General features: G+C 37.3%; 1 protein-coding gene across 5 annotated transcripts in view; it reads left to right on the top strand.

Moving 5' to 3' along the window:
* DLGAP1 (DLG associated protein 1) overlaps nt 1-27,335 on the top strand; it is a 403,326-nt gene that overhangs the window by 52,761 nt on the left and 323,230 nt on the right. The window contains exon 1 of one of the 5 annotated variants that reach the window (XM_088054764.1): nt 21,670-21,727. The exons of the other annotated variants lie outside the window; for them this stretch is intronic. The gene's annotated coding sequence lies outside the window, so the exon portion shown is untranslated. Of the gene's footprint in view, nt 1-21,669; nt 21,728-27,335 lie in introns of those variants that run through there. 5 annotated transcript variants of the gene reach the window in all.

The raw sequence follows: 27,335 nt of genomic DNA, 5'->3' as shown, positions 1-27,335 counted from the left end.
AACAGCTTTCAAGAATCCTTCAAGGACAATTACTTCTAAGCCTTTATGAAAATAAGCAAAAGCAACTTTCTCAACCCCATTTTTTCTGGCTAATAATTAGAAGATTTAGAGCTGCCAGCCAGGTGGTTTTAGCTGTGACAGCAGGAAGTATAGCTTCTTTCTTAATTTTACTCTCTGCTAATCAAGTGTTTCTGAACCTCTTTGTAAATTGTGATTTTTTTTTCCCTACAGAGTCAAATGCTGCCTTATTTCCTCTTCTTTTTTGTCCTTGTTCCCATCCAAACAAACAAACAAACAAAGCCTTAGCCATGCAGGAGGGGGGAAAAAAAAGTTTTGTAGAACCTGTTTTTCTTTTTTATGAAGTTTTACTTTATGCTTCAAATAAGCAATGTAAGCCTCACTACGTTTTCCTCTAAGCAAGCGGATATGCCGTAAAAGAACAGTAAGAACCCACTAACTTTATTTGCTCCTTAAATTAAAACCAGAAATTCCCAATACCATTACTTCTAAAAAAAAAAATGGTACTCTTAATACAGAATTATCTCTTCAGAGAAAAATCAGAGAAACCAAATACTCTGAGGCAGTATTTGACAAGCCAGTCAGAAGTACCAATAAACAATGATATGATGATAGTATGAAAGTGTCCATTCAGGCTGTATGGTTAAAGTCAGTGTCTGTGAACTGTATCTGGTCATTCACAAAGGCAGTAATACATTACAGAATCACAGAATATGATAAGTTGGAAGAGACCTATCAGGTTCATCAAAGTCCAACTCCTGGCCCTGCACAGGACACCCCAAGAGTCACACCATGTACCTGAGAGCATTGTCCAAATGCTTCTTGAACTCTGTCAGGCTGGTGCTGTGACCACTTCCCTGGGGAGCCTGTTACAGTGCCTAGACACCCTGTGGGTGAAAAACCTTTTCCTGATGCCCAGCCTAAACCTCCCCTGACTCAGCTAATGGGGAATAAGACAGTATGACAAAACTCCAAGGGACAAAGCTTCCCAAATGAGTTCCAGTTCAAGTCTGTGTCAGAACATGACAAATCTCCATGCATTCAGTCTCGAATCACATTTGAATTACATCACAGATCAGTGTTGCTCTTGCTTGTGAGCGCTGTGGAGAAGATTGCTAAGTGTTCCTTTCTCATAGGAGAGATAAATCTACAGTTCTTAAAACTGTTTATCAAGATCCCATTCCAAACCATACCTGATTTATCCTGGCACACCTGTAAACGTCCTCTCCATTGCATATGCCCAGCATGAGAAGAACCACCTGCTTTTACTCTGCACAGTTGTTGCCTTCCAAGATTAATCATTCTGGGCAGCTGAGGTGCAACACTGGTGCACAAACCAGCCTTATTGTGTACCATGGGCACCAAAGGCTTGACTGCAGTGCAGTGTGACCTAGGAGGTGTGATAGCTGTTTTCACTGATCCTGAATGACAGCCACTGAAGTCAAGGGGAGAGATGAGCTGGAAGAACCCTTGGTAAGAAGAGTCCATCTAGGGGCAGGTTTTATCTTGCTGCTGAAACAAGTATTGAGGCTCTTTTGTCTATCCCACGGGACTACCATTTATTAGCTGCATTGGTACACCTCACTGGAGCAGTGCTTTTGACCTTGATGCTCACAGCACTCACCTCCAGCAATTCCCTGCCAGCCAGGACTATTGCCTACTGCTCCCACTAGCTGCCTTCCCTGCCAGTTGTTCTTTCTTTCTCTGTCTGCTGCTTTGCTCCATCAGCCAGTCTGCCGTTATCTCCCCATCTGTTCATTTCCACTCTTGCTGTTCTCTCCTCCCCAGCCACATTTCTCTGCAACCCCTACAGGGTTTCAGTTCTTTTAGAAAGGATGCACTTATATTGATCAATCCACCTGGAGCCTTCCTTTTAATTTTTTTTATTTTTTTTTTAAGAAGAAATGCTCAACTCTTTCTCATTATTCTTTTCATATAAACTCAATTTTCCAACAAAAATCTAAATTGCTGCAATCTTTAAGGGTAACTTATCCAGACTAAAAACAAGTTAGCTGTTTATGCTTTCTAGATACATTTTCCCCAATTTAGCATTTAGTTATGTTTAACAGGAATCTTGGCAAGAGTTGCAAGAATTACCCAATCCATGTGTGAATCATGTTGGATCAGCTGAAGCTTTTGATCAGTTACAGGCAGCTTCCTTTACTGACCAAGGTCAGCACAGCCCCAGTGAACTCTCCACTGAAGTTTCCTGAGGAGAATCTCCAGAGGAAAATAGAAATTTACTTCATTTCTCCTGTGCAGAAGACTGATCATACATCTCAGTGGGATGATTGATTTGTGTTATTTAAGAGTAGGACAACAGATCATGTACATTCATTTTGTGATAAATTGTAGTTAGGTCCTGTTTTGTGGAATCTCCAACAGTCAAACCTTTGCTTAATTTCTGTCCTGAATTTGTGCAAATTAACACTCCTGTATTTCTGCGGTGTGTTGCACACATTTGTAAGAGAGCTGCAGCTTTTCAGACAATTTTTCTGTTTGTGTGAGTGCCTTTTGAATTGTGTTCATGGCCTGCAAAATGCTTGTAATCCTTCCCAGCTTAGTGGGATCTCTGAATTTAATAAAACATACTCCTTGTTCCATCATTTAGCTCACTGATAAAAATAAATAATACCATACTGAACATTGTCTCTTGTGAACTTCACCCAAGTAATCCTTGCATTTGTCAGTGATTAGATGTTGTTATCAATAGCTGTAAGCCTGTGTTAGTATTGTTTGCCTTAGACTGCATCTCTTTTTTTTTTTTTTTTGCCTGTGAGGATATAATTTAATAACTGGCTTATTTGTGCACATAATTTTTTAAACTTTCAGGTCCATTTTCAAGCATGTTGTTATCTTGGAATAAAAGTTGCACTCTTGGCTTTGGGGTTTGGTTGGTTTTTTTTTACTCTAGGATTCATCAGCATACGTCTTTCCTTTTACTCCCAAGCTTATATTTCAGCGGATGTGCACTTGTGCTGGTTTGCAGCTGTAGGAACAAGGGTCTCATGTGGCACAATGGAGTGTTTCCACCTGTTTGTGCCTTTGATTTGCTTTTAAAATGTAAATCGTTGCTATGTTTAGAAGAGCTGTTCAGTGCATCTCAGCAATTAAAGCTGACACTATTGTATGCAAGTGCCAGAAGATTTCTTTTTAATACACAGTAAATGATGTAAGTGTCAGATATAATAGGTGGGTATGGTGTGCTTGTCTGTGGCATCCTTCTCATTTTGAGTCTAAGTGAAAATGAGAAGTAGCAAACTTATGATTGATGAATCTGTTTTTCCTTTCTGTTGAGTAGCAGTTTTATTTAAAACTGCAGTTTTATTTAAAACTGCTAAGTAATTTATTTAAAAATTACTTAGCTGATTATTTTTGTTCACATTATCACCTGAAACTGAAAATTTTTCTTGCAAATTTTTCTGTTAGTGCTACCTGGTGTTCAAACGTGCAGTGCCTATTGCCATTTGTAGGAATTTCTGCTGCTGGGGAAACCCTGGAAAGAAATTTTTCTTAGAGCACTTGATACTCTCAGTCAGTGTGCAATTCTTACTATCCCCGTTGAAGTGCTGTAGTGTTTCCCTTCACGTTTAGTCAGCTTCAATTGCTAAATATAGATATGGAACCAGTACTGCTCTTGCTCAGCTAGGGTGGTTTATTTGACACTGTAGTTTAAAGGGAATATTTCTTCACTCCATCAGGCACAGAGACTTCAGTGTTCAATGGCCATCTGTGGAAAACAAGGAATGAAGCCCCTTTCCCAGGTGCAACAGTGGGAGATACAGCATGGTTCTTGGTCAGGAGTTGATATGTCTGTCACAATGGCAAGGGGATTAAATTTGATCCAAATTTAATGCAACCATGAAATTCTACTCTCAGGAAACATGAGATTTACAAATCAATTATTGGGAATTAGTAGTTATGCAGCTGGAACAGAAGTGTCTATTTGTTTGGACCTCAAAATGAATGGATATCTGGCAATGTGATGCAGTTACAAAACAGGCAAGTGTTACTCTGTGAAATGTGGGGAAGTAATTGGTCTGCACAACTAAATAAATGTCACTCTGGTCTCAGATGTACTGCTGTGTCTAACTGTGAACACTGCACTTTACAGCAGTGGTTGAGAAACGTATTTTGGAGGGCAGGAACTTTGGTTAGAGTTCTAGAACCATGTCTATGAGGAAATGTTTTATTTTAAATTTAATTTTTAAAAATAAGCTAATTGGGAAGTGCAGTCAATATCTTATTGTATACCTTATATTGTATAAGGTATTGCAAAAAGAGGGTAGGCTATGCTTGCAGTCCTCCTCACTGAAATTTTAAAAACCACATTAGAAAAAACTCTTTTTTGAGATGGCCAAATATGTATCCTTCATTAGAGCAAAATAGTCAGACAGAGATTTCAATATGCCTTTTTTTTGGTTTTGTTTGTCATCCCTTTGTAGAAAATTTCCTCTTCTTAACTTTTGTGGGGACTCTGTTTTTAAGGGTTTCCCAAGAAGAAAATACTTTCACCTTGTACTGAAAATCTCCTTACTATTTTACAGCATATACTGAAACAGTTTTCCTGTTTTGAAACAACCTCCTCTATGGAAACTGGTGAGCTGCAGGTTTAGAGAAAAACTGTTCAAACACCCTTAAAACAAATTCCAATATTTTTCCTCAGCAGAATAAGCAAACTATTAGGTCAGCTAATAAAGTTGCACTTCAGAGAGCTTCCATGGACACTGGGAATGTGGGTATGAAGGACTTTCAATAGCATAGTACTAGGGTTATCTTTAATTACCTCTGAATGAGAGACAAAGCTTTGTTTTATATTATCTGTTCCAAATATAGATCACAATTGGGGGTAATGGCAACTAAGCTAAAATGGGCTCAGTTCTCCTTTCTGCTACTCAGTATTCACCATTTCTTTTCCTGGTTGCTTCAAAACAGGAGAAGGAATGAGACTTGCATGGGGTCTGAAGGAAGACACAAAACCAGCCAACATAAATCCTAGATAATATTTCTGCAAAAATCTGGTGCCTCTCATAGATAATTCAAATTCTGCATTGTTCACTATGAAAATGGTTGTGTTGAACTGTTCTGTATTGCACTGTGCTTTTGAGCATTATCTGAGCTGAGAAGGAAACTGGCTCACAAAGCAGCACATACTATCTCAGATAAAGAATGAGGCTCTTTTTTCTCCAGTACTGCTTCATAAAGCAAAATTGAGTGGGCAACAATAAATTGAGCCAGAGGTAAAAGGGAAAATAATCACATTCCGTACTGCATCCAAATATCTTTGATTGCTTAGTGTCTGTCTTATTCAGGGCAATATGTTCCTTTCTGCTACAAGGGATGGAAGAAATCAAACAGAAATACCAGCTCTCTACAGATGATTAAGTTTGGGGAGGGAACAGAAGGCAATTAATGTGCTGTTATTCTTCTCAGGAATAGTAGAATTTACTCTGTGTAGCACAATAGTGTGGGATCCTCCACTTGTTTTGAATTGTTTTGTTTTGAGAAGGGGCAGAAGGGGGACTAGAGGAGCCAAAGTAACCAGGTGGATGTGGAGACATTAGTACTTTATTTGCTAGTATTTTTGACCAGGAACATATGCAGTTATTTTCCTCCTTGTTTCTGATAAACTCCCAAGTTTCCTGGGCGTGTGTACTTACAGATAAACCAAAGACATCCAGCTGACAAAACAGAAAAACCTTTTCTTCCAGGAACTACCATTTTCATGAGAAAATTGATGCTAATATGCACTTTCCTTGATGTTCCTAAGTCCTTGAAGAATTCTCTGCAGTTATAATAGTTTGGGTGCAAACTGGTATCAACTGTCACAAAACTTTTTCTTTTTTTCAGTCTAGAGATTCCCCAAATATAAATTGGGGCTTTTTTTTAGCAGATACATGCCATTTCTTGCATATTAGCATTGTATTTCTTAAAACACTTCCAATGGAGTAGCCTTAGTAAAGTTGAAATAAGAAGGTTCAAAGCATAAGTTATGGTTGCCAATTTACAACAGCTTGGTTGCAAAGTAATCTAGATGAATAGGGATAAAAAATATTTGGTGATATAGAGATATTGTAGAGATGTCTGGATCCCTTGCAGGTTGTCACCTGCATTGGTGTAAGATCATTATCATTAAAGAATCCTGTTCTTGGTCTCTTGCTCTGCTTTAGATCACTTGCTTGAAGTGAGTCATCTGTACATTTTAGAGCTGTTGAAGAACACTTCCCATCCAGGATTTTCTGAAGAAATGTATTTAGTTGAGAGATCTTGGTGAAAAAAATGGATGGAACTGGGCATTTTAGAGTTAGGAACATGGGTGCATAAGGTGGGAAGGCAGTAGAGTGTCAAGAAAAAAAACCTACAAAACTTGATGCGATTAAGAACAAGACTGCAGCTGGTCTGTTCAATGTCCTTCTCTAGACTTGGACTCATTAGTCAAGTCAATAACCCTTCCTTTCTGGGAAGGAATTGTGAAACCCTTAAAGTCAAGTGCTTGCAAATTAGTAATGCTGGGCATGTAGTTGAATCATGTGGGATTAATTTAGGACCTTTGTACATAAACGTTATAATGCATCTAGTTAATTATATGCTTAAAGAGGCTCTCCTCCCTACTTCCCACAGAACCTTTTCTGGCTCAGAGCTGGATTTCCTTTAAAGGTGGCAACTCACAGTAAAGTAAAGTAGAAGACCCCAAGAGGACTGTGTTTGCAACATGGCTTATTGGGTTCCTGCTTTGCCTATGGCCCAGAATTCCTTTATGTTGCTGGAAAAATTATGTGGACTTAAAGGTTCTCACTCAGTGTTTCTTATTTTCTGAGAGCTTCTTAATCAAGAACTGCAGCTTGATTAACTTATGTTGGGAACATTTATATCTGTAGCTGAGGCCAGATTAATAGGAACTGTGGTCTGAAGGTGAAAAGTGCAATAAAACATGAAGTAATCTGAAAGGTCAGGCATAGGTTTCTTAAGTTTGGTTGCCCAAATGAAGCTGACACATTTGATCATCTTGTTTTAATCTTTGTGCTTCTGTTTTCAATGTGTCATGGACATGAAAGAAAATGTGCTCAGTCAGTTGTGAACAATGAGATGGACAAAAACTTTCATTTGAATATATATATGTCCCTAATTTCCATGTATATTTATTTGAAATAAGGTTATATCTCTTGTATTATATTATATTGGTCTTCACTGGTGACAAAAGAATAAAGAAATTTTAAAGATGGCTTAAGGAAAACAGGAGTCTTGCTTGTGGGTTGTTGGGAAATTAAGGGAGAGGAGTGCTGCTTCTTTCTTTTCCTCTTCTTCCCCAGGAATGTCAGACACTGGGAGAAAAATACAAAAGAATTGCATAGGATAGAGATCCCTGGAAAGACTGAGTCGGGATGCTGTGGGCAGCAGAGGCCAAAGCAGTGTTCTTAGACTGCAAAGCCAGGGATGAGATTCATAATTGTCCAAAAGACAGTGGAAAGGCACAGAAGAAGAACCTGTCTGATGTAAATTACTGGTGCTTTTTGGGAGACTGTGGTTGTCATGAGCACTAAGCTCTTCCTTTTGATTGTTCTCTGGTTTTGTTTGTTAGTGCTTTGCTCCCCTCTCCCACAGCTTGCAGAATGCTCCCAGAGGAAAGAAGCTACATAGGAACATGTAGGTTCAGTGAAAAGGCACTTTATATTTTGATTAATTGCCTTGAAAAGTTATTTTGTATGAAGAGCAACAGTTGAAACAAAGCAAAGTGTGGGCAAACCTTGGGCTTCCCTTCTCATGAGAAATAGGTACTCATCTCTCTACCTAACTTTTGAAAGTTCAGTATTTCGCCTCCTGGACATTGTGTTCATGTGCCTTTGCAAGGATGAGCTGATGCCAGGATTCCCAGGGTGGGATGCTTTTTGTCATTGTCCAATAGCAAACATCAGCAAAGAAGGCATAGGCTGGTGCACTTAGAGTAATATATTTGATTTAACTATGTCGTGCATACTTAAAATATTTATTAATTACATTTCAAATACTTCTTCTGACTTGCTAACTTGTTTTTAATTAAATCCTTGTTAAGTTGATTGACTTAATTGAAATAAATGCAACACCCTGATGAGAACTGGGTTATTTTGAATCTAGTTAACCTTCAAATGAAAGTGGGTTTTTTTCTGCAGTATAATTACAATTGAGATTAGCTTATTATGCACATAATGAGTGACCTTTCATCTTGTCCAAGATAAATAAATACGCAGAGGCATTTGCTGCAAGAGTAGGAAGTATGCAAGTTTTAATATAAGATGCAAACTCACTGTTTGTTTTGTCTTTTGGGGCCCTCCTTTGTTCAGAGGGACTTGCTATTTTTATCACTAAAGTTCTGAAAGACATGAGTCAGGAGAAAGGCCCTCATGTCAGGTGCTATGCAGAACCTTGGAAAGAATAAACAGATTCAACTACTAAATCAGGCTTCATTTTTGACTGTAACTTGTGTTTTCTAGGTTGCCTCTGGATGTCCTTGTGCTGCTACATCTTGAATAAAAATGAAACTTCAAAACTGTAGTTTCTCTCTCTTTCTCCTTCTATCAGACTTGTCAGTTCTCTTTAAAAAAACATGATGAAAAGCCCTAGTGGTTTTGTGCAGGCCTCAAGTGCAGAATCATTCCCATCAAGGCTCCACTTTGTTTACTTTGTTTTTCAAGGCCTCATTCATTGGGAATTCTTCTGGTAATTGTATTGTTATATATCCTCATACTTCATTTAAGTGCTGATATGGGATACAGAACTGCTGTGTTTTAATGAGCGTGATGACTTGAGACATAGCATAGACATAGAGGAAATAGAGATGAAAAATATACTTTCATTGACAATATCTGTGTAATATAAGGCACATAGGTAACATCACAATCTAGCAAACAGCATCAAAGTGTAAAAATCATGACTTTGCATCATGAATAACTCTTATATTGTGTTCCTGGATATGTCACACAATGGCTTAATGCATTGTTTTCATCAGCTATAAAACAGGGAATAGCCATTCTTAGTTACTTCTGCAAAGTACATTTAAAACTTACATCTAAATACCTTGGTGCTATATTTTTCTGTCAGTATGGCTGCATGATGTAGAGTACTGAAGGTAAAAGCCAAAGTGGTCTCCTTCACTGAGTTTTGCTAGTACCAGTATCATCAAGACCCATTTGTCCCCAACATCTGAAGAGAGGACCGTGGGATTTTATGGTCAGCAAAATAGTACCAGTGTAAATTCCAAAACAACTTTCTTCAGTATACCTAGAGACCTCCTTAAAACTGCAGAATAACATCCTGCAATGCATGCATTATTTCCTCAAAACTAATAGGACAGGTTTAAAATTAACAGTTAAATTGATGTCCCTTTAGAGGCAAAATTTATGTTTTCCATTAGGTAGCTGTACTAAGCCTTTCCTTTATTAAATTTTAGCTTGTGTGAACTACTGTGCATATTGCATCTTCCTGATCAGAAAACCACTGCTTGTGCATATTTAAGGTTCAGAATACATTGATTTGTGATGGTAATGGAATGCTGACTTAGGCCATGTGCTGGGGAAGTCAAAAATAGGTTTTCATTCATTTGATCCAGGTGCAGACTGTAGATGAGGGAAGGGCGATGAAACTGGATTCCATATAAAACATCTTTGCATGGGCTTTCCCTCAAATTCAAAAGCAAGAATTGTAGGAGATAATATTTTCCTTTTATATTTTAACAGCATAGTAATGGTCCCACACACACTAGAAATCACTGCTATTGTCACCTGTCACTGTTCATCAGGCTTTCAGTATGAGCTGGTATTAAGTTGTTAAGTTATCATTCAAAGTCAGATAAAAAAGATATTAGGTGCTGATTAGCTTATGGAGTGACTAAGTCCATAAGTGTTAGTTTGTCTACAAGAGGGATTTAATAATATGGAAGTCAAAACTGATGATTTCACAATGCAAGAAATCATGCTCTTTTTTTTGGCTTCAGTTGTCTGTGGCCAATATTTTAAATAATCTGACCCTGCCCTCCTATCCTGGAATTATTGGTGTCTTCCTCTTTTCCTTAGCCCATTGCCTTACCGATTTTTTTTCAAATAAATTGTAAACAAGTACTTAAAAAGGCAAAATAAAGACTTTATTATTGTCTAATATGCATCATGATGTTGTAAAACTAAGCAATCCAAGTCACCAGTTACTCATGTCCATAAAATACCAGTGTAGAATTCCAAACAGGAAATAAAAATATGACAAATCCTTGGTTAACAGCAGAGAGGGCAGAGGCATCTGAAGAGCCAGATCAGGACAATGTGCTGCCCTACATCGAGGCAAACAACTGGCACATCAAAACTTCAAAATCTGACTCTGAACTTGCTTACCATGGATATTTCTTTGGATTTACTAACTTTACATTGACTCCACGTTGTACCACACTAAAGGAGTTTTATGTAAATATGGCACAGTTGAAGCAGCAAATGAGTCTGTCTCTGGTGGCTCACACATGAACATACATTAGGGAAGTTTCTCATCATTAAGTCTAATTGTTTAAAATACAATGCATTCTAATTGTGTTACCAAGGGTATTTAATTGTATTATTTAATACCCTTGGATCATTTTTTAACAAAATTCATCTTTCTTTCTGTTAGTCTTTGCAGCAGCCCTTGCTGTTTGAATGGCTTGAAGGAGACAATGATAAATGAAGCCTAGAAGCTGCTACTGGTTTCCTGACCTGAGCTAAATAGTCAGGCAGATGGCAAAAGTAAGCTGTCCACATGGATAGGCTGCTTATATGGACCTTAAAAAGGTTAAAACATCCTGTTATTTTTTCATCATATGTGCAACGCCCAACTCTTTTCTTCCCCCTGAGTTTTTGTTTTGTTTTGTTTTGGTTTTTTCTTGTTTTTTATTTAAAGGTTTTCAGCTCGTTTGAAAGGCTGAAAATCAGTTTGCAGTTGTTCAGGGCTTCTGAGTGCCACTGCATAGTGCTGTCACCAGTAGCAGCTGAAAATTATTGTCACTTAGCTGCCCTTGGGAAGGCTGTCTGGTGACATGTTTGGTGACCATTGCAGCTGCCCCAACACATCCAGGAGGCTCCTGTGCCACCCACTGGCAGCATTTTAGGAGAGGTCAGTACCAAGTGGTATGGCTCAGGGGTAAGGCTGCTTCTGGGTAAGGGATGAGATGTACTTCACAGCTGGTTTGAAAAAGCTCCCATTGCATCTGTCTGGGAAGTAATTTGTTTTGAGAAACCTCTGGGTTTCTGTGGCTGTCAGTCTAATGCTGTAAATTTATACTCGCTGTTCTCTCAAAAGTCAATGATATAATTTAGCGAATTACTTTTTATAATACTTTTTTTAATACTGCGTTAAGTGGTGGTAAATTATGTTGTTAAGAAAAAAATGGGCTCTTCAAATCTAAAAGGTAAATTAGAAATGAGGAGGATGAAGCTCCTAAAATTCTGCATATTTCAATTCTTCTCAATTCTCAAGTGAATATATATGACTGCTGTTGTACCAACAGAGAAATATTATTATTTTAATTCCTCTGATGTAGGCAATCAACTAAAATATTATACCTGTCAGTTTGTCCTTGGTCTCTCTAAAGGTCTCTTATTTAAGTTTTCTTGCTCCTTATTAACTTGGTTCTACTTGGTTGAAGCTTTGAAGAGACAAAATTTCCTTTCTCTGGCAAAGAATAAGATCAAAGATACGGTAGCTTGAGGCGTTGATATTTTCTTAATTGGAGAAAGTTTTTTGTTCTTCTTTATGTAGAAATTAAAGTGCAGCTTTTTTTCCAGTCCTCTTGTTCTTTCTCACCAAGATGATCAATTGCCAATCTTATTTGTGAGGCTTTGGACCCTGTGGTTTTGGAACGTGGTCTCATCTTTTTCTTCTGTGAAATCTTCTGTCAAGAGCCTCTGGGGAGGAAACAGAGACTCTTTTCTTTCCATCACAACACCAGAAGTTGTGCTATTGTGATTTTCCTTCAGAAAAGGAAGTTTCTTTGGCTTAGGCATATTCAATTGGGAAATGTTGCTGGGCAATCCTACATAGTATTTTGCTCTTCCACTTATTCTTTAATTAATTATTTAATTAGTAAGAGTTAACATACTCATCATTTATTTAGGTTGTATGTCTATAGGCTAAAAATTAACCTATTTCTGTTCTGTCTAAGTTTCAATATCTGCCAATATTTTTTTCATATCTGAGGTCCAGTATTTTCTAGTTTGTAGTCGTAAGGCAGTATGTTTTTATTTGCTCTGAACTTCCATCAAATTCAGAATGTTATGATTTTGATGCACTTCAAGTATTCTGATTAAAAGAGTCAATGCACGGTCAGATTTGTCCATGGTTGTTTCTTTGATGAATGCACTGAAACAGAGTTGTGATTTCCCAAATGCTGTCATGGTCAGGCAACAACACTTCAAACAAAGGGTACATTCTGCCCTAGAGTTTCTGTATGGTGTTAGACTGTGTGGTAAAGTTTCTGTGTCTCTAACAGAGAAGCCAGAGTCTTCATTATTTTCTTGTTCAGTGAGAATGCATAATTTTTAACAACTTTTGTGCAGTCTGTAGTACAGTTGTTCTCCATCTTACCTGGAGTAGTTAAGTGAAGGAAAGTTTTAATTTGCAATGTATAAGTAAAAACTGTTATGGTCTTGTCAAACACAGACCTCTAGAAATGCCACCAAATTCTGTGTCTCAATGTTTTTTAATACCCATAGCCTAAGAAAGAGATTATTTATCTTGGCTCTGAGGTAGTGTCCTGGGCATGCATTTCCAAATGTATGGATGCCCAAGTTGCCTTGAGAGGGAGCCATTTCCACTTTACTCATCTGTGGCTTATTTTATTCATTATAGAGGTCTGTTAGTGACCTCTCTTGCAGACTGTTAGCATAGTGACAATAATTCGTCTGTTTAAAAGTTGATGATGCATTTTGCAGATATTGACTTGGCTCCCTTTTCTCAAGAACCCAAATGATCACTTTATCTTTGTTTTGTGGAGAAGAAAATGTTACGGTTTGAACTACATTGTTTTGCATTGAACATGCTGTGTCCCTTCAGTTTTATGCTCCTTGGGGGAGAGGTCCTTCTTTACTCAGTACCTTATCTATTGCTGTAACACTCCATACAGAAATGAGAGGAGCTACAGCAGGTCAGTGTGTCTTTTATTAAAGAAAACCTTGTGTTTCTGAGGAGCCTGGACTTACTTCATTCCAGTAGGATTTACCAGTGATGTCAAGGGTTTAAAACAACAAAGGTCACTACATTTTTATCTAGACTCAATTGAGCATTCTTTTAGGTCAGCTTTCAAGCGTATATTGTTTTAGTTTCAACAGATACTTATTAAACATGTAAATATTAGGATGTCTTAAGATCAAGGCTGGTTCATAAAGCCACAGATAGAAATGTGTTGTTGGAATGATTTAAGTTTATGCAGGAAAGAAATAAGCTTTTCCCCTGTCTTCCATTCCACTTTGTTTACTTTGTTCTCCTTGTGACAAATTTTAGATCCTTGTTTCTGTGAACATAAAGGACTTGTCTGTAAGTCCCTCTAATGTGAAATTTGCTATGTTTTCCTTCCTTGTGAAAATGATACAGTCACACTTAGGTGATGCTGCCTTTGATAGCTTCTGTGAGCTAAGAGCTGTTTGTGGAGGTAAAAGAAAAGTGTAAGGGCAAGGCACTCTGTGGAAAGTTGCCGTGATAATGCACTTGTCAGTGAGCACTCCTCAGCAGAAGTACTCTGTATGAGCACCTTTGAATGACAGACCTGGAACATTGATGTGTGGTCATGTAAAACTAGCTAGGGCACAAGTACAATAAGGATCAATTCAGTATTGGCAGGAAAGTGGATTAGATTGGTTTTGGCTTTTGCTTGGTGAGGAAGTAAAAGCACTGTTAGCAAAGCAGTCAGCGAATACATGGATTTAAGTGATTTTCCCCCAGAATGATAGGTGATAACTGGCAAAGGCTCTATTATCACTAATTTGCAGTAAAATGGGAAGGAATGAGGACTGAAAGATCTTATACTGATTTAGTTTTTAAAAAATGTGTCAGCTCAAACATAGCTTTGTGAAATTCTGGACCCACTGATAGAAAATTTTTAAACATGAAATTCAACCTTTTTCTCTCCTACTGCTTTGCTCTCTGGTGTTCCAAAGTGAACATTTAAATCACCCAATTATGTATACAGGTCACTTTTCAAAGGAGAAACCAATTATTCAAAGAAAAAAAATAAACCAAACACAGAATAAAATTGATACTGTATCTATTAACTTTGCTAAGTGTATATGTATGAGCATGCTTCTTATGAGAGAAAAGTGCCAAAATCAAATGGGTAGAGGCCTTTTAGTCAGAGTTCCTGAGTAGCTTAGGTAAGCTTTGAAACCAAATTTAATAGTTATTAACTCTGCATGATCTCTGTTCTTCAGTCTAGAATTTGATCTCACAGTTGCACCTCTTTCACTTTTCTGAATTACAGTGAAACAAAATAAGGTCAAAGTGATTTGCTTGTTTTTTTGTTTTTTTCTGGGCCACATGATACTGTCCAATGCAGTTTGAGTCTGAAGAGTCTTGAGAGGACTCTGGGTGGGCAGTTACCATTTACCCAGGCATGCCTTCACTGGGGCTTGGTTTTGTTTGGGTTTCTTTTCCATTTGTTTCTGTATCTTGGTTTTTTAGAGGCAATTTAGATAGTCTGGGGTTCCAGCATTTTTCAGTGGGAAGTAAATTTTTCAGATATCAAGTAATTATTTTCTTCCTTCCAATAAGTCTCATATGTTTTTAGTTTTATTCAGTTTAGAGCAGCAAGTAATGGCCCAGGTGTTCTGCACAGGGAAGGTGCCATCTTACTACATCCAAATTCAAAACTGAGGTATCTTAGTTTCAAAGTAACTCTGTTGGATAGTTTAATGCAATAGCTAAAAACACAGCAAAAACTAAAGTTGAAGTTTCTTCGTTTTCTTTTTTCAAGTCAAAGGTATCAGGAAAAAAGTTAACTCTGGAATTTAGGTTTCAAAATGAGCCTTAAATTCTAAATTCTTAAATTCTAGTTCTTGTTTGCAGAAGGACTTCAAATCTCAGTGGACATAGAAGTAGTTTAATGCATTTTAAATAATAATATGGTCATTACAGCTGCTTCACCTTTCAGTCAGACTCTTTAGTCAGGGTGTGACTCCTAACCTGAAGGATATTATCTTACAGAATAAGGACTTCCCTTCCTGCAGCCTTTCAGAAGCACTCATTTCTCATAAACATTTAAGGACACTTGAAGATGTTTGAGGTGTCCATGTGAAAGAAGACTTCTCAACATTTCACAGTCATGTATACACAATGCTTCAAGAAAATTCTCTGGGTTTTGTCTAAACTCAATTACATAGTAGTATTTTACATATTTTCTAAATTTTTATAGTGAGACTTTATAGTTAAGCTGCATTTAATTTGTTGTACAATCCTACAGTGGTTGGAGATTTCAGGGAAATGGGCCCTCCTGTCTTGTGGGCCTGTTGTTACAGGACACACCTCTCAAGCAGTGATTTCCTTAAGTGATGTAAAGGAGTAAGTGAGGACAAAAGGACAAAACGGTGGACTTCTTAGGAAAACTTTCTTCTAGCAGAATTTTAAAATGCAATGCTCTAGGCAGAAAGCCTTATTTCTGGCTTTTTGCTGTGATGATTAATGAGATTGATGAAGAGTTTTCCCATTTCTCTTCTTCATCACAATATATTGTTCACTCTCACCAGATTATGCAAGCAGAATGTGGAAAAACAGCAGAGGTTTGGCTGCATTTCACTGCTGATGTTGCTCCAGCACATCTGGCTTATTTGCTTATAAGACTTATGGTACGATTTTCTGCCACTTAACAATGGGGATTTTTTTTTGCTTTAAAATCTAGGAGTGTTTGGGGCTACATAACCTAAGTTCACTCTCCAGTTATGTACATTAATGGTGTGGTTTTGTCTTATATTGCTTAACTGTGTTTGCAAAATGATGCTTGAATGCAGGCCTCACCTGGCATTCTAAGACTGAGTTTTAGCTAAAAAACATGGTTATTATGTGTGTATAATATAGCATATATATTATAACATACACATTTCTCTGTGAATTATAAGCTACACTGGTATTCTGCAGTGGTCATAGTTTCTTATCCCATTTTACATATTCTCTGATTACTTTGGGATTTCTTTTGTAGCTCAGCATAATTTTGGTGAAATGCCCTTATGCCTTAAATTACATGAAATATAGATTACAACTCTGAATATATTCTCAGAACTACTTTATGTTGTTTATGTTCCTTTCTTCTGTTTACTAAAAGGCAGTGAAAACAGGATACCTTGGGAATGAGGCTTGATGAAGACTGTATTTTCCTTGCTACAAAGATGCTACCATGCAGTGACTGAACAAGGGGGAACGGCTTTAAACGGAAAGAAGGAAGATTTTAAATTAGATAATTAGTTATTAAATTCTTTACTGTGAGGGTGGTGAGGCACTGGGAAAGGTTGCCCAGAGAAGCTGTGGCTGTCCCATCCCTGGAAGTGTTCAAGGCCAGGTTGGATGGAGCTTTGAGTGACCTGGTCTAGCGGATGCTGTCCCTGCCCATGGCAGAGGGAGGCTGGAACTAAAGGACCTCCAGAACAAACTGCCTTTAGAGGTTGTAGAGTCTTCATCACTGGAGATATTCAAGAATTGTCTGGACACAATTCCGTGCAATGTAGCAGGGAGGATGGAACAGATGACTCACTGTGGTCCCTTCCAACCTGACTTATGTGATTCTCTGGTCTTTGAGGTCCCTTACAATTGTGGTCCCAACCAAACAACACTATGAAACAAATGCAAAATAGTCTAGATATCAGTAAAATATGATTAACATTTAATTTAGTGCCTTAACTCTTTACTTATTACTTACTTTTATGGTACAAGATGAGAAGTTGTAGAAAGGTTCAATGTTTCTTCTGCTTTTATATTAGAAGTACATTTTAGTTCACTAATTTTATGAGATTGTTTGTCTTTGTAGAGAAATACTAGTAGTTTTCCCAGAATAGAATGAGCCTGAGATTGTCTCTCCCTTAATGCTAGGACAAGCTATTGCACAGCTGGAACAGTGTCAGAAGGTCAAGAATAAGGAGTGACAGCTATCGAGACAGATTTATCTAGGTCATTTGCTATCATTCAGCTGTCTGTTTACAGCTGTGCACCAGGGAAGTCATAATAATAGAAATAATGTTCTTTGGAATACTACTTCAATTAGGTTATGTTTATTCAAGCAACTGATTGCATTATCAAAATCATATTTAGAAGAATTTAAAAGTACACAGGAAAACAGAGAGCTGTGTAGAGGAGGCATTTATGTGTAACATACATCAAAATCCATCATAATTAGAACATTTGTTCATTTCAAACCTGATAAATTATTAAATGATTAACAAATAAACATTTTCTTACCATGAAAATGTATTTCTCTTCTTTTTCTCTGGGAAAGAAAGAGGTCGAAATTTTATTCTGCTTTCTTGCACAGGTTGTACATCTTCCATAACGCCACACAGTATCTTTACCTATCTATTTTCAAATCATTTCTTTCAAATTCATTATTTCAAATTCATTTCTTTGTCATCTGTTAGATGACAAAGAAATGGCTCAGGAGTTCAGGCTCAGTAAGTAGCAATGATAGAGCAGTAAATGTCAAAGGCAACTAGTACTTCTTTCTGCAGTCATACTGCTGTGAAGGAACAGTTTGCCAGGTTTTATTTATGTTTCCCAGAAAGGCGGCAAGCTCTAATGGCTCAGATTGTGGGACTTTTTCCAGTAGTCCCTTACTCTCCCACAAGATTCATGAGATTTTTAGCTAGGTGCAAACAACCCATTTAACTAAGTTTTGAAATTTAAAACTTGTGTTCCATTTTAAGCTCTTGTTTCAACACCCTCAACTCTTCCCACCAAGGAAAGAAATTCTCTAAGAAATGCTGAAGGGATCCAAAGCAAAGTAGCTCTGGGAATTGCATGGGGATATCACTGGTGTTATGCTGTTAGTGATAATTACACTTAATTTCAAATTGGCTTTTGGCTGATTATGCCTTTCAAGTGGCTTTGCCTACAGCTTCTAGAAGGTTGTTTACTGTCTGTGAATTTTTCCATCTAATTTTTAATTTTTTATAGTCTTGGCTTTTTTAATATCTTATGAGTTCCTTGATTGACATGTACAATCTCTGCAAATTCTGTTCCTTTGGTTAATTTTAAACATTCTGGCTGGTCATAAGACAGCACCAAACTTTAGAGTTATAGAAGAGAATGATGCTCTTTGGCCATCTAAAGCATATTCCAGAAGATCATTCCAAAGAAGGTTCTTAGAATCTCAAATGTACTCCCAGCTCTGCTGGTGATTTGATGTTCTACCATAGGCAAGCTATTTTGTTTTTCTGTGCCACAGCTTCTTAACTGGTTCATTGCCTGTCTTGCCTTTATCAACTTTCTAAAATCAATGTTTTATTTTACCTATTGGCACAGAGAATATCAAAAGAATCTTTAAAGCTCAATCTAAGGTGTCTGTATACACAGTAATAAAGATGATTTCCAAGAAAATATGTGAAGTGATTAAACCACTCTTTCTACCAAACAAAGTTGTTAGAAAGGTTCTGCAAGGGTATATGATACCACATGTGTCCCCCTTCTCTCACCATCAGGAAAGAAATCTATAGCTTAAAAACCTTAAAATTCTGTCAGATGGTCATAATTTGCTGATATCACTTGTACTTCTTGTCTATCTGCATTTTTCAGGAAAATTTCACCTTGAGCTTCAAGCTGACAATATGCAAACCCTGCATGATCTGTATAATCACAGTTTCCTCAGCTTCCTCTTCTGTTTTCTTCCTTATTTCAGGTGTTGAAACAGCTATAATTGATCATTTTTTCAGTTGTGTGGTCCACAGGCCTCAGAGGTTTGTATACTAAGGAGATTTTGAAGGTGACAAAGAAACACAGAATCATATATTTACATAGCTCTGTCTGTATGTGGCATTTTAAAAGATAGAGACATTAGCTTAAAATTTTTGAAGTCTACCCTGTGAGAAGCTGTTTGGAACAACATTTTCAGGTTGTAAAACTCACTGTAGAAGAGCATCTCAGCTACCTTTTGGTTGACTGGGAAGAGTCATTGCTCTTCCTTAACTCAGCAGTGCTCAGCCCCTGACTTGTTGTGGGGAAGAGAACGATGACTCTTTACCTGCTCTTACCTGCTCTGAGCAGCTGGAGAGAGTGGGAGTGAAGGCATTTTGGCTGCACCCCACTGTCTGTTGGGAGGAGTGGCTGGGAGCACAGGGTGAATCCTGTTGAAAGGGGAAATGCAGCCAGCTCATCCCAGTTCACCTCATGGTGCAGATGTCGATGCAGGTGTAACAAAATGCTTGATCTCTGCCTCTCTTAGAGAAGCTGTAGGTTACTGCTCACCTGGAACAAGTTGTAAAGTACTTGCTCATACTGGTTTTTCCAGTGGCTTGTCTGTTCTTAGAGACTACTGATAGTTTAAAATGCATTCAAGCATCTATTTGAATTTGAGATGTGAAAAATATGGGGGAAAATTTGGGAATATGCAGCACCACAAGAAGAGTGGAATCAGTCAATACTGGTTTTAGAACAGAGCACATGCAGTCCATACTAATTGGTTTTGCAGCACTTGGAAACTTGTTACTATCCTGACAGACTCCAAAATAGATCCTTCACATTTGTAGGATGAAAAAGGTGTAAAATCTCAGAATGAGGGAAAGAAAAAGACAATGTGTGAAAGAAAGAAGGAAAAAAAGAGGAGAATGTTCTCCAGAATGCATATTTCATGTAAAAATCTGTATTTAATCAAATGAGAAAGTTCTGTTGGCAATAAAGACTTAATCCACTTCCTTACTAGAAGCTAACTTTAGCAACATATTATCAGAACATACATTCTTTATTTAAGTATTGGAAAGTTTCATTAAAGTGTACTGTAAAGCACCATATAAATAGAGTTTTCAGGGCATCCATTTACTACTATCCTTGGACCAAACTGACTCATTTGGTGTTGGGAGACAGTTACCAGTGCTGTATCCTAGGCAGCTGTATGTGTTCATGGGATTTTAAAGATCAAACCAGAAACCTTAAAATGTATATTTATGACAGGATGAATCTTTATGGTACCAAATACATATCTAACTTCTTAACCCTTTCTCTGTGTTTGGAAACCTCTGCAACTTTTTTGTTTTGTTTTGAAAGTGAGATTTACGTATTTCACTTATAACAAAACCCAACAAAATCAAAGATAGAGGGTGCAATAGTAGAGATTGTTGGTCCATCGGTTTTACACAAGTATTGCTCCTTTTCTACCCATATTCATAGCAACCCACAGTTCAGACTGGATGTCAGGATTATATCTCAGTCTGTGTTTTTTCTCTGATACCATTCAGTGTATTGTTATGATATAAATATATTGGGGGACTTAATAAAATAGTAACATCCATTTTTCTCAGTATGTAAGTGCAAATTAATGGTTAAAGAGAGATAATGAGCCACAATTCTTGGTTCTATTCTGGGCTCTGGACTAACTCACTACATAATCTTACTCAAGTGATTTAAATTCAGGTGAAATAGGCCCCACTGAGCTGATAAGATAATGCAAGCTTCAACCTTTCTTCCTTGGTGGATTTTTTATACAATTCTGACCCTCTGTAATCAGCATAAATTTAAAAATGTTTTGTTCCATAGCATCCTCGTAATATGTTTAATAAATTTGTCTATTTACCTTTAAATACTTTAGGGAAAAATACATTTTTTTCTGTTAGAAGTCTGCAGGTAAATATTAGCCTGTTCTGTGGAGATACGTTTTCTAAAATGATCCTCTTCTACATCCAGATGAAATGACCTTTCAAAAAGCAGTGACACCCATAATTTCCCATCAGTAGGTTTGCCACCTGGAGATCTGTCTCATTCTTAGATTTCTGCAGTGAGCAAAATGATGATTTGTGATACACAAGTCAGGCCACAGAATATTTGCTCTCCATGGGAAAGTGTACCTCTGTCACTGATGTGTGAAAATGGAAGAGAACTTTGCTTTTAATTCCAGTATATGAACTGGAAATCAAAAAAAAAAAAAACAGTTTTGCCATTGTTTTTCAGCAATGTCCAGCTGAGTGTGGAGAGTAGAAATTATGTCTCAGAATGACTTCACATGACCACACATCCCAGCAGTGGGAATGGCAGCCCCAAGCAGTGGTGATTCATTCCCTTGGCACTGAAATTGCCAGCGTTCAGAGGAAAAGGATCACTTTTGAACAAAGAAATGTCTTATCCCACAGAGAGTACAGACATTATAGAGTTATTAATCAGGGCAGTCATCCTGAAAGTAGATTTAGCTGCAGGATTTCGTGTAGAGGAAAACCAGAACTACAGTAGGAAGTGATTGAGGGCTTAAAGTAGTGGATAGAATTGCCTATTTTAAGGACTCCTTAAATTACACCTGGGGAAAGGTTCATTCTGTGCATGCCAATGAAATTATTCCTGTTTATGTGGTTCACAGTTTTCTTTGGATGGCAACTACCCAGTAAGGTAATTGTAGCTGGTTGTAAAACAGAAAGACAACCAGTTTAATTTGCTCTGCTTGCCATTTCAGTATCACCTCAGGCTGTTTCTTTGCTATATCTCGTATGCAAAGCCAAGTCAGCCTCATCATTAGTGAGATGGGAGACCTCAAAGGAAAACTGTGATTTGGCAGGTAACTATAAGCGGTGATTTTTTTGTTTTTTGCCTGTTAGTACTCCTTATTTGTACTCAATACAACAGCATGAGCTGGGAGTTAAGGATTTCATAGCACTGAAGCAGCTATTGTCTTTATGAATCATAAAGCTGAGGTGTTATTCTCCTAAGGCCTTTGCAAAACAATTTTGATAATTTGGAACACCCTGGTTCAGCTTCCTTTCTTTTTGGAAAGTTCCTGAAGTAGAGCAAGTCAAATTCCTACTTTTTCTTCTTGATGTGGTTGTAGTTCAGCTGAGGAAAAAGTAGTTTTGTATAGATGAAAATGGTTTAGTTTTAAAAGGACATCTGGACCACAAGGACAACTTAAAAGTTGGATCAAGTAGCTGAAGGCCTTTGTACCATTTAGTTTGGAATCTCTTCAAAGGTGCAGGTTCCACAATCTCTCAGAATATCTCACTTCAGGATCTGGCCACTTTGATGGTCAATGAGGTGGTTGCTATCACTTAGTCTGCAAATGCTCCAAGTAAAAGAGAATTGCTTTGCCTTTTCCCAATTAAATCTTGTTTTCATACTGCCTCCTGCCTGCAGATGAAGTGTAGCTGCTTAGGGTTTAGGCACCTCCAGGTTAACAGTGCTGAAGTTACTTGGAGTCCAGCTAGTCTCTATCTCTGTGAAAATTTTCAGGTGTCCAGAATATTGACTGAGTCAGTAACGCCTGTGTTCTGTGGAGCCTGTCATCAGTGGTCTGTAAGTTTAATGAAGACTTTGTTTCCGAATGGAAGGATGGTGGGTGTACTGGAAACAGATCTTTATTTTGATGAAATTACAGCAGAATAGGGGCAAGTAGAAATGACAAAAATTCTGAAATTAATTCTTGAAGGCTTAGAGGTCTTGGCAGTGCAATTAAAGCTTTCAGAGGTGTACATATAGAAAAGACATCCTGAAACCCATTCATATTTATCACAGTTTATAAAATTGCGGGTTACACTGACCTTCATTTCTAGTACTTCTTGAAAGGCATGTGGTTTCATCATTTACTGATGTTTTAGGAATTTCTTTTTACTTTCTTTATTTCTTTATACCTGTAAAAAGTGTTGTGAAGCATAGTCATTTTGATTTGGTACCTCTTTTAGCACCCATTCTGCACAAAGTATGTATGTCTGCACGATGTAGGAAATAGTAGGTAATCAAGCATTTTATACTTAGACAATATCACAAAATTTTATTCACTTTAGAGTCTTTATGTACTTGACTAGAATTCGTTTGGGCTTGGATATTATGTTAGTTTCCTCTTTCTGTTTCCTTAGATAGTGGAACTTGGGTAATGAAATTCTAACCTTGGATAAATGGGCATGGTTTTTGCCAAGTATCTAAAAGACATGCATGTTGAAAGTGAAAAATTGTTCCAAATATGTTATGGTATTAATTTTTATTTAAAGTCAGATATATTTCCATTCTTAGTAATGTATATTATACTTGAAAGCTCCCATTTCATTTACCACTATAAAATCCTTTGTCAAAGTCTAAATTCTTGGTGTACTAGTTCCAGCAAGTCAGAAGCCAGTATTTTATTAACAACCGTGGCATGGGTTGCTCAGGGAAAGGTTTTTATTTGATCCTAAAGGAATGTTCTGTGATCAGTCCATGTTATTATAGAGCTCATTCTGTCTTCACTGACATGGATATCTGTTCTTCCTCTGATATTACAGTGAAGATTGACATTTTGTATCATTCAGTTTAATGAAAGAAAGACTTCAGAATTAAGAAATAACTACAGTTCTGCAATAATGCAGTTTCAAGTAGTCTTTCCTTCTTAGGGCATATGTTTGTAAAACTGAGGTTGAATCTGTGGATATATCTTAGCTGAAAACTTCATAAGCCATTTTCTTCAAGATTTAATGGGCAAGTTTTACTAATTTCAGCACCAAATTGTCATTTACCTGACATTTACTTGCTTTTCTGATTGACATTTTTTATCCTAAACAACTTTACCTCTAACACACCTCATTTAGACTAGACGTTTTCTGTTTATATTTCTGTTAGAAATGTGTTTCACACTGGTCACTTATGGTACTGAGACTAAACGCAGCTTTTCTATTTTGTGTTATAATACTTCTGTGATTATGGAATAATATGTGCTGTATCCTCAACTCCTTGGAAGACACGTGTAATTTCAGTTATCCCACAGAATTCTTCTGCTACTTTTTTATTGACCCACAAATGAGATGCAGTATGAAAGGAGTTAACTACTGAGAAATTCCTATTGGAACCAGCTGCTGTACAACTGTTTATACTGAAGTTGTTTTTTATCGAGTCTTATTTCTGAGCATATGCAGCATATTCCCTCCCCATAAATAATGATCAGTTTAACTTACTGCATAATGGAGAGATGGGAACACCTTCCTGACTTTTCCACTGGGGCCTCTTGCACTTTTAAACCTGAAGAAAGGAAACTATCTTTGGTAATCAGATGTATATGCCCAGTTGTATAAAGGGAAAGACAGCCTAAATCTGTGTCTCAGTTTTTGCAGCAGCTGACAAATTGTTACTGTACATTAATTATGGCTTAGCTCACTGGAGGATCTAGGAGATATTTATGTGGAGGAAATTGTTACTGCTTTACTGAAAAAGGAAAAAAAAAAAAAAATCGCAGTTGTTTCAACTAGAAAAAATTCTGCACCTGGGTTTTCATCCTGGCTTTCTTGAAAATCCATCTATACACTTGCTTTTCTCTGAGTGTATTGCTTTTACCCATCTACCCTTCATGGCACTTGTTAGCTTATGGTAAGGGCAATGAAACAAAGTGAAATTTCATTTGTTTTGCTGAATTCTTATTCGCAGCAGTTTCAAATACATTTTGTAGATATATTTTTGGGAAATTTCATGTCTGGAGAGAGTTAAACAGATATTTTAAGCATTTATGGGTGCCTCAATTCAGCCAGCACAGAAGTTATGGAAAACGGATTTCAAATAGCACATTTGTAAATAATGCAGGTTTGCCGTATTTCCTATAAAATTTTGCATCCTCTTTAACTTATATCATTCAAACAGGATATCTGACTGCAATGCAACTGTCTCTGTATTATTCAATGGTCTTTTTATTTTTATTTTTTTAAAAATTTTTTTATAGGATAGCAAAAAATATATTTCAGGGTTTTTTTCAGTGAAAATGAATTTTTGATGTAGGAATATCTTTATCATATTCCTCATGGACTACCTCATAACTTCTTTTCGTATAAAAATACTGTACTATTTTTACAACTTACCGGTTATTTTATGAGGAAAAAAATAATGTTCAGTTTGTAATAATGAAGATACTTCTTAGTGAAGTCCTCTGATTTTGAAGGATGTACTGTTGGTTTACTGGGAGATGGTTGGTTGTATTTCCAGCTTATTCTCTGAGATATGAAGTTCACATAAATGGATGCAACACTTGGGGACATGCTTTAGTGGTGGATGGTGCTAGATTTATGGTTGGACTCAAGGATCTTAATGGTCTTTTCCAACCTAAGTGACCTTATAATTATATATTCCTAAGCATAGTCATTACTTTCATTATACTTTATTTACAAATAGGCAAATGTATCTAGGGATGTTAAGGAGAGGCAAACAGCTGAGGGACAGTGGCCTTCCCTTTAATTTTGTGAAAAAAAAATGGTGGAAATAAAGCATGGAGAGTGCTCTCTTGGGGGAAGAAAGGCCTTAAAGTTTTTTTTATTTTTAATGGAAATGACATTAGCATAAGACACTGATATTTAGAACAAACCCATTTTGGGGTTTCATTCCTTTTCGAAAGCAGAGAGGAAAATTTCTCCCATTTATGCTTTTTCTTTTATTCCTATACAAAAGCAAACTTTTCTCTTTTTCTAACTTTTTAACCTAAAATTTTATTAAGTACTTCTTCATGTTTCTATTATTTCCAAATTATTTCTTCTTCTTTGAGCTATACTTAATCCTCAGTACTCAGAACTTATTACTTTGTGTTGCTGGATGCCACTATTTGACATCTCAACATGTCTTTTCCTTTCTTTCTTTACTCCAATGAGTATTAACAATTTCTAAAACTGACAAGAATCTTAAATGTCTAAATGGTACAGTTATTGCTGGCACACTGAATATGCCAACATCACAGCAAAAAGAGATTATAACAAGTCATTTGATGACTGAAATGAGAAAGGGAGAAATATATCCACTGTTTATTTGCTTTTGCTGTGAAGTATATAGTATTAGATAGAGGATAGGAATTTTATTTGTTATGTCATTATTTAAATAAGCAGTTATTTCAGAAACAACTATACATCTTTATATGAAACTTTAGTTAATTAAATGCCTTGCAATACCTGCTGTCTTCAGGATGTTGAGTGGCTTGTGAGTCATAGTTATCTAATTTCACTGTTATTTTCTAAACCCAGTTCTGTCTTATTTTGTTGTGTGTGTTGAAGTCCATGTCTAGGCCTCTTCACTGATTCCATGTGATTCTTTCCATATCCAGAAACTTTGCTTTTCCTTTTCTTTCTGTGAGCTTTTAAGATTGACAGGTTATGCAATTATTAGTTGCAAGTCCGAAGACTCATACCTGCTCGCTTAACTCCTAAATCCTAAAGACTGTTTCTAAGATTTTAGAATATCCATTGTAGTTATACATGTTGTCTCCAATCCTTTGGAGATCTCATCTCTCTTACTAGAAATTACTCTGATAATAAATATGCCTTTTTAAGAAATTGCTTGTTGACAAAATGCTCACATTTGGTATGTTTAATCAGGGCTTCTCTCAAATAAGTTTGGGAAGTTCTTAAAAAAACTGAAATTACCTTCTCAGCAAATACTTGTGTGGATCACTGTGCCCTGGCAGTTGTCTGATATGTCATGGTTCTGTATATCTCTGGTTACCTCACTGGCACAGTAGGCAGAACGAGTTGTTACTTGGCAGTGTGCCTCACTCAAAATGTTGTATGTAGTAAAAGCAGTTGTGCAGACATGGTAGATTCTTATTTCAGTCAGAGTTACTGTGTATGATTTGGTTTTTTACCTGCATCTCCTATTTTGATAAGTATTCAGGAACAAATTGTATTCATTTAGTGAAATTGTCCCAGATTACTGATATTTCAGGCTAAGGCCAAAAGTATGAGGCTCAACAAGGCCAAGTGCCAGGTCCTGCCCTTGGATCACAACAATCCCATGCAGTGCTACAGGCATGGGAAGGGTGGTTGGAAAGCTGCCCAGAGGGAAAGGACCTGGGAGTGACCTTTGGATGACAGCAGCCAAACATGGGCCAGGGTGTGCCCGGGTGGCCGAGAAGGCCCGTGCCATCCTGGCCTGGATCAGCAGTAGTGTGGCCAGCAGGAGCAGGGCAGGGATTGTCCCACTGTACTGGGCACTGCTGAAGCCACATCTCAGTGCTGTGTTGTGTCTTGGGCCCCTGACTACAAGAAGGACACTGAGGTGCTGGAGCGTGTCCAGAGAAGGGCAGCAGAGCTGAGGAGGGGTCTGGAGCACAAGTCCTGTGAGAGGCTGCTGAGGGATCTGGGGTGTTTAGTCTGTAGAAAGGGAGGCTCAGAGAGAACCCCCTCTCTCTCTACAAGTACCTGACAAGAGGTTGTAGAAAGGTGTGGGTCACTCACTTC

The sequence above is a fragment of the Pseudopodoces humilis genome, chromosome 1 (genome assembly GCF_049639895.1).
Source record: "Pseudopodoces humilis isolate 2021_Gansu_Grassland_sample_001 chromosome 1, ASM4963989v1, whole genome shotgun sequence".
In the NCBI taxonomy this organism is placed as follows: Eukaryota; Metazoa; Chordata; class Aves; order Passeriformes; family Paridae; genus Pseudopodoces; species Pseudopodoces humilis.
This window is presented reverse-complemented; position numbering and strand designations above follow the sequence as displayed.